At 35.9% G+C, this 8,927-nt stretch overlaps 1 pseudogene; it reads left to right on the forward strand.

Moving 5' to 3' along the window:
- Positions 1 to 7,106: 7,106 nt before the first annotated feature.
- On the forward strand, positions 7,107 to 7,639 carry LOC131827940 (PHD finger-like domain-containing protein 5A; annotated as a pseudogene).
- Positions 7,640 to 8,927: the final 1,288 nt, after the last annotated feature.

The raw sequence follows: 8,927 nt of genomic DNA on the forward strand, positions 1-8,927 counted from the left end.
TTAGATGTTGGAAGTCTGGATGAATCTGTTACAAAAATTTACCCAAGAAAAATCTTAAGACATTCTAATTTTGTAATGAGTTCTCACAGAGTCAAAAGCTAGTGGGGTTATTGAGAATAATGGAGAGAATTCATGCACTGAAATGCCAGAAGTAAAACAGAGTTAGTGGTTCAGGTATTTCAGAGAAAAGCAGAACAAATCAGAGACCTGAGGCTCAAATTCCACTGAACACATGGCTACTCTTTTACCCTTTCTTATTTCCATACCTGTGCATTCAGTAGTTTCAAGCCTCAAGATCCTCATAGGGCTTAAAGGACTTCAAACAAACTGGAGAAAATACGGACAACCATCACCATACTAGATCAGTTATGAATTAGCATGTCATTTTATGCCCACATCACATGATTACATAACCATTTTACTATGGTTATGATGTCACAGATTCTTTGGATTATATATCAAGAAGTTGACTAAATGTCTATTATCTGTATTTTAGACTTAGCCCTTCTGAGTGAAGTTCACATTTAGACTTAGGCTTAATTAGGGAGGAGAGTTTTCACTTAGGGATAGCTCTCCTAAGAAGAGAAAGATCTTTGCTATTTGACCATGATGATTTAGCATAGATTTTTGTGACCCCTAATGATCCTTCTAATTCATAAAAGCAATTCTGAAAGACTGAACCATTATATAAATTGAGGGAAAATGCTATATATATTTGGTGTGTTTATATTGATATTTCAATATTGAGCATCTATTTCACTAATGATTATGTCACAGTAGGGATTACAAAGATTGTGGCATGGAATGGCTGCTCCTGAAAATCTTAGATGTTACTTAGGGAAAAGGTGTATGTCCTTGAATGTCCAGCTCAGAACATGGGAATAAAGAAAAGGAATTAGAAAGTCTCTATGAAAGCTTTAAAAGTTTCCTTATCTTCCACAGTCGTAAGACAAATACTGAGCTTCAGTGTAAGGGTTATGGGGTTTTAGTGCCAATTAAATGTAGCACTCTACCAAGCCTCTTCACTAGCATTAAGGCATGGTGTGCAAGACACTGGAACCTAGAATAGTGGGCCATTTTGATAAAACAGAGAGGACCGAGAAATTTGAATCCCTAAATTATCCTAAACCTTCCTCAATTGTAGAAGCAGCTGATCCTTCCCAGCATTACTGTCCATAAGATCTTTCACTTTAGGCAGCTGCCTCAAGAATGCTTGTTTCACACCTAACCTTACCACCTCTCATTGCCTCTAGTCCCAAATGGAAGATTTTTATCCTACCATACTCCAAATGGAAAAATAAAAGACCCACTCTGGAAAAAAGTAGCTTTTATCCAAAAGAATTGCAGAAACTTGCTAATGTAAATATTACCAAGGTGAGCATGTCTGGGGAAAAGGGAAATATTCAGACCTTCCAGAAATATTAGATGTTGGCTCTGAACTAAACTAATTCTCAAAGACCCAAAACCCTGCTATGATTCATGGCCAGAATAAGTAACATTGGAGGTGAGTTTAAAGATGAAGTTGTGGTCTAAGGCATCTCACAAGATATCCACTGAAGTCATGGCCACATGCTGTGGTTCTTTCGTTGGTTCTAGAATATATACTTAGTAACTGAAAGAATTCCTAGATTTGTTCCTGTGAATTGGGGGTCATTAAGGTAAGTGTGTCATGTGGAAGCCATTATGTCACACCTGCACCAAGACAGTAAATTAAAAGCAATGTCCTATCCCAGAAGATGGGCAGAAATCAATGCAATTTTCAAATACCTGGAAGACTGAGTGGTGTTGATTCCTACTGTCTCTCCCATTAATTTATCTTTTTGGCTGATACAAAAGCCAGACAGGCCTTGCAAAATAAATGATTAGATACTATTGCAAGCTTAATCAGATCATTTTACCAATCATAACTGTGATGGGAAAACAGAGATTTGAGTGGATAAAACCAATATATTCCAACATTCTTATTTTGCCTTATTTTTTTTAAAGATTTTATTTATTTGAGAGAGTGAGAGAGCACAAGCAGGGGGAGTGGCAGAGGGAGAGGGAGAAGTAGCCTCCCTGCTGAGCAGGGAGCCCAATGTGGGGCTCAATCCCAGGACCTTGGGATCATTACCTGAGCCGAAGATAGGCACTTAACCAACTGAGCCCCACTAGATACCCCTATATTGCTTTCTTTAGATTCTTATCAACAGACAAAGCATGATCAGAAATAGAAGAACATCCTGACTATCTTCACAGGATATGTCAATTTATCTGCTCCTGTTCGTCACATAATCCCAAGGGATCTTGACTGTCCTGTTATTCCTCAACTATCAGGTTGGTTCATTTTATTGATGACATTATGCTCATTAGACTTGGCTACAGGATATGACAAACTTTCTAGCTGCCTTAGTGAAACACGGGCATGCAAGAGGATATGGGATGACCCTTGCAAAAGTTAAGGAGCCCAACATATCTGCCCAGTATCTAGAAAAGAAAGGTGTGCTGGAATATCCTTTCTAAAGTGAGAGACAATCTACACGATATCCTCTGAGAAAAGAGGTATGATGTTTGTTTGAATTCTTAGGATAAGTGGAATCAACACATACCATATTGAAGTCTATTTTTCTAACCCATTCACCAGTCAGTTTAGCATAGGGTCTAGATGGAAAAAGCAGACCCATTAAAGTTGTCCTCACTATTTAGGCCTTATTACTCACCATATCCAATAGCGCTGGAAGTGTCAGTAAAGGAGATGCTACATACAGCAGTTGGCAAGTTATAAGGGAACCCAGAGTAGGGTTTTGAACCAAGGATATGTCTTTTTCTGCACACTCTAGCATTGTTACTGTAACCTGGTAACTGTAACGCTGGGCATTAGGTGATTGATTTAATTTAACTGTCCTTCATGACCTGGGTATTATCTGATCAATGAATGATAAAGCTGTACATAAGCAGCAGCATCTCAGGCTTAAATGAAAATGTTTGTTAAAAGAATGAACAAATGTTACCTTTTTAAAAGCATTTTTCAAACTTCAATTCCCTTTTACATTTCCTTATTCTGATTGATACATTCCTTTAATTAAAAGGAAATTAGAAGGAAATCATTAAGAATATTTAACTCACTGAAGAGTGTAGAGACATTCTCAAATATTAACTCACATGGTACTGAAATAAAGAAATAGTTTGATGGCCCACCAGAGGGCAAAGGGTGATCCAAAAGATAACTGTGGGTTCTTTAAAGTGCCCTTTGCTATTCCTTTCCTTCCCTTTAATAACAAATAATTATCTATATGGAATTATTATGTCTGGCAATATTTACCCATTCATTCATTATTCATTTAGATGATAGCTAGAAATGACTGAGATAGAGAAGGTCTGAATCATAAACAGTGCAGTAGATTTTAAATGAGTCTCTAGGACATTGAATGTATAGGTTGATAAAGGAAATACATTTAATTCCACAGATTCAGTGTCTTCATTTCTAAATAGGGGTACCTTAGTAATTCTAAAGGAATACATAAATATTAATGTGAATTACTCATAGACTTAATGAATTTTGTCCAAACTAAACAAGGATTTTTCTCAAAAATTGAACAAAAGTTTGTTAGTTTACTGTCTTTATGATGATTAATTGGATTAATGATGCTTAACAAATTTTAGCAATATTTAAAACTATTTAATGGAATTCAAATTGATTTAACAATTTAAGTGTTCTGTCAACTATGAAGAAAAGATGTTAAATGATCCCAGGTTAATTAGCTTTAGATGCTTAACCAGTCTTATCTAGTCTTTTGAGCCTAAAAGCATAATAAGGATTTCAAAAAGTTTAGTTATTCCCAGCTTGGTTTAAGAAGGCAAAAGACACTAAGCCTCATTTAATGAGGCTTAACCAAGTTTAATGGAGCTTGAAAATTTTAATGAAGTTTAAGTTTTAATAAGATATGATAATTCCCTCCTATTTAAGATTATGAAGATTTTTCTTTATATCTGGAAAGTACCTTAATTCCTAAGGCAATTATGAATACAATGAAAATCTATTGATAAATAAAGATGACCCTTAGGAGATACAGTATGCTTTTGGGGCTGGAGAGGAAGAGCAACTTGAAAACTGAAATTGTGAGTATTTCAATAAAATAGCAGATAATAGATTCTCAGAATCTGAAGGGGCCTTTTCTTCCATTTTATTTGATGTTCTATCCAAGGCACGATCCCTCTATATATAATTCCTGAAATACTGTCATTTAGCTGTAACCTTGAACAACCCCGTGATAAGTCTACTACTCTAGAAAACATCATATTGGACTTTAAACCAACTATTTATAGATAACTATTTTATATTGAGATGCAAAATGATATTATGAAGCCAGCTTGGCTTACATTTGAATATTGACACCAACAGTTACCAACTGCATTTATACACATTGCTAGAAATAAAAAATAATATTTAAAAACATATGTTCTGGACTTAAGACTGCCTGAGTTTATATTGCAGCACCAATACAAGCATACCAGATGTGAAGCCTGAGGGAAATCATTTAACCTCTCCGAGCCTTGATGACTCAAGAGGATTTATTTCTTCACAAAGTTGCTGTGTGGCAAGGTGTGGGCAATCAATTAATCTAGATATTTGGGAGTTCTCTGTACAAGTCTCATAATCATTTCAAAATTAAAAAATAAAGCAAATATAATAAAACTAAAATGCAGCTCTTGTGAACATCAAATAATTGAATTGTGTTTTTATTTTGTTTTCAGTCTATTCTGTCCATCTCTATCTATTCACTGGAGTATTTAATCCTCTTAAATTCTATTTATTTATTTATTTGACACAGAGAGAGAGAGAGATCACAAGTAGGCAGAGAGTCACGCAGGGTAGGGGCAGAGCAGGCTCCCTACTGAGCAGAGAGCCTGATGGGGGACTCAATCCCAGGACCCTGAGATCATGACCTGAGCCAAAGGCAGTGGCTCAATCCACTGAGCCACCCAGGCACCCCCTCTTAAATCCTTAATCTCAGGAAACAAATTTAAATCCTTAATCTCAGGTTGCTGGAGTGGGGGAGTGGTGGGGAGGACGGTGGCTGGGTGATGGACACTGGAGAGGGTATGTGCTATAGTGAGTGCTGTGAATTGTTTAAGACTGATGAATCACAGACCTGTACCCCTAAAACAAATAAAACATTATGTGTTAATAAAAAATTAATATAATTAAATGATTGGTTACTAAATGTTTTCTATTTTTTCTTCTATTCTTTGCTCTTCTTATCCTCTTTTTCTGTCTATTTGGATTAACTGAATACTTTCAAAAGAATCCTTTTGGCATTTCTTTTTACTCCCTCTGTCATTTTTTATGAATACCTCTGTTTTAATGTTTTAGTAGTTGTTCTAAGAACTAAAATAGTATTCTTAATTTATCACAATCTTCCTTGAATTAATATTACACCAGTTTAGAAAATCAACAGGGAGAAAGGCTTTGAATAACACCCTGGACCAGATGGATCTCATAGATATATTCGAAACATTCCATTCTAAAACAGCAGAATACACATTTTTTCAAGTACACATGAAAGATTCTCCAGAACAGATCACATATTGGGCCACAAAAGAAGTCTCAACAAATGCAGATTATTTAAGTCATACCACGCATCTTTTCCTGCCACAATGCTATGAAACTAAAAATCAACCACAAAACAAACAACTAGAAAAAACATAAATACACAAAGGTTAAATAACATTCTAATAAACAATGAATAGGCCAATCAAGATATCAAAGAAGAGATTAAAAAATACATGTAGACAAATTAAAATGAAAACACGATGGTCCAAAATCTTTGGGATTCAGCAAAAACTGTTCTAAGAGGGAAGTTTATAACAATGCAGGCCTAGGGGCGCCTGGGTAACTCAGTGGGTTAAAGCCTCTGCCTTCAGCTCAGGTCATGATCCCCTCATCTGGCTCTCTGCTCCAAGGATGGCCTGCTTCCTCCTCTCTCTCTGCCTGCTTCCCTGCCTACTTGTGATCTTTGTCTGTCAAATAAATAAATAAAATCTTAAACACACACACACACACACACACACACACACACACAATGCAGGCCTAACTCAAGAAGCAAGAAAAACCTCAAACAAACAACTTAACCTTATATCTAAAGAAGTTAGAAAAAGAATAAACAAAATCTAAAACCAGTAGGAGGAAGGATTAGAGCAGAAATAAATAAGGAAACTAAAAAACCAAACCAAACCAAACCAACAACAAAAAACCCACAAGAAAATAGATCAATGAAACCAGGAGTTGAGTTGGTTCTTTGAAAAGATCAACAAAATTGGTAAGCCTTTAGAAATATAAGGAAGAAAAAAAGAAAATAAAGAGGAAAGGAATGGAAATAAATAAACAACAGAAAAAAGAAAGAGAAACTAATATAAAAAAAGAGGACTCATATAAATAAAATCAGAAATGAAACAGGAGAAATAATAACCAACACCACAGAAGTACAGAGGTACAAGGATTATAAGAGAATATAATGACAACAAATTAGACAATCTGGAAGGACTGGATAACTTCCAAAAACATAAAACCTCTGAAAACTGATTCAGGAAGAAATAGAAAATTTCAACAGGCAAATTATCAGCAATGAAATTGAATCAGTAATCAAAAAAGTCCCAACAAACAAAAGACCAGGACCAGAGAGCTTCAAAGGTGAATTCTACCAATCATTTAAAGAAGAATTAAAACTTATTTTTCTCAAACTATTCCAAAAAATAGAAGAAGGAAAACTTCCAAATTCATTTAATGAGGCTGGTACTACCCTGATACCAAAACCAGATAAAGAATACTATAAAAAAAGAAAACTGCAGGCCAATATTTCTCATGAACACGGTGTACAAATCTGCAACAAAATATTAACAAACAAAATCCAATAACATATAAAAAACTATTCACCAAAATCAAGCAGAATTTATTCCTATGTTGCCAGGGTGGTTTAATATTTGCAAATCAATTGGTGTGATACATCATCTCAACAAGAGTAAGGATTAAAGCCATTTGATTATTTCAATAGATGCAGAAAAAACATTTGATGAAGTACAACATCCATTCATGATAAAAAACCATTAGCAAAGCTCGTGTTGGAATTATGACTAAACATCATCTGGATTTGATCTTCTGCCGCAAGCAGGCTGGTGTTGCCATCGAAAGACTATGTGAAAAATGTGATGGCAAATGTGTGATCTATGACTCCTACCTGTGTCCCTACACTCTGGTATGCATATGTGATGAGTGTAACTATGGCTCTTACCAGACGCTGTGTGATCTGGGGAGGCCCTGGGGTCTCAGATGCCTATTACTGTAAGGAGTGCACACATCCAGGCAAAGGATAGAGATGGTTGCCCAAAGACTGTCAATTTGGGGAGCTTTATGACCCTTCTCTTCTATGAATCCAAAAGGTATGGCTTCAAGAAGAGGCGATTGGTGGGTGGCCTTCTCTCCCACCCACCACCAGATGCTGCAGCTGTCAGAAAAGATGGCGATCACCACCAGCGCAGAAGCAGGAGAGAGCTCCTCCACAGGCCCCTCTCCACCTTTCCTCCTCTTACCCTGACACATGATAGGAATGGAAAAAGAATCTTTACACAACACTCTTGGCAGACCAGAGCAGAGAAAAATTGATAGATTGGCTCATAGTTTTTCTTGAATTCAATAAACAAGTGTGTATTCCAAATTGCTATGTTCTCTCTACCCCAAGAGCTGCTGCTTCTTCCTTTTTTAGACACCAAGAGCTTCTGAAACAGGAATAATACTGCCTCAGTCTTCTGTTTGATGAATTAACTGTGAAGCTACCACAGTGAGAAACCTGTTCTTGGCAGCAGCCCTGATGGCAGACCTCATGGAGGAGACATCTGCTGGGTTGGGGGGAAGCTCTCAGAACAATCAGCGTGGACACTAAATCTTGTAACACGTAGCAGGTGATGCCTGCTCATGTTATTTTCCTTCTGAGAACTTGGAAAACCTTTCTCTTGCTATTGTGTTAAGGAAAGCAGGTGTTTCTTTACTGGTTTTTTAAAAAAAAATAGCAAAATAGGTTTAGAAGGAACATACCTCAACACAATAAAGGCCATATATGAAAAACCCACAGCTAAAATCATACACAATGGTGAAAAATTGAGAACTTTCCCCCTCAGATCAGGAACAATACAAAGATGTCCACTTTCACCATTTTTATTCAACATAGTACTGGAAGTCCTAGCAACAGCAGTCAGACAAGAAAAAGACAAAAAGTGCCTCCAAATTGGTAAGGAAGAATTTTGTTAAGCATTCACTATTTGCAGATGACATGATATTATACATAGAAAACCATAAATAAAAACTCTACCAACAATCTATTAGAACAGATAAATGAATTCCATAAGGTCACAGCATACAAAATTGGTTGCTATACACTATACAAAATTGGTTCTATACACTAATAATGAAGTAGCAGCAAAAAAATGAAAAAAAATCCCATTTACAACTGAACCAAAAATAATAATATAACTAGAAATAAACTTAGCCTTGGAGGTGAAAGACCTATATTCTAAAAACTATAAAACATGGATAAAAGAAATTGAGGACAACAAGAACAAATTGAAAGATATTTCATGTTCATGGACTGGAAGAACAAATATTGCTAAAATGTTCATATTACCCGAAATAATCTACAGATTTAATGTAATCTCTATCAAAACACCAGTATCATTTTTCATAGAACTAAAATAAAAATCCAAAAATTTGTATGGAGCCACAAAAGACCCTGAATAGCCACAGAAATCTTGAAAAAGAAGAACAAAACTGAAGGTATCACAATCCCAAATTGCAAGATACACTACAAAGTTCTATAAATCGAAACAGTATGGGACTGGCACAAAAATAGACACCTAGGTCAATGGAACAGAATAAAGAGCCCAGAAATAAACGCACA

This window comes from Mustela lutreola, chromosome 3, assembly GCF_030435805.1.
Source record: "Mustela lutreola isolate mMusLut2 chromosome 3, mMusLut2.pri, whole genome shotgun sequence".
Classification (NCBI taxonomy): domain Eukaryota; kingdom Metazoa; phylum Chordata; class Mammalia; order Carnivora; family Mustelidae; genus Mustela; species Mustela lutreola.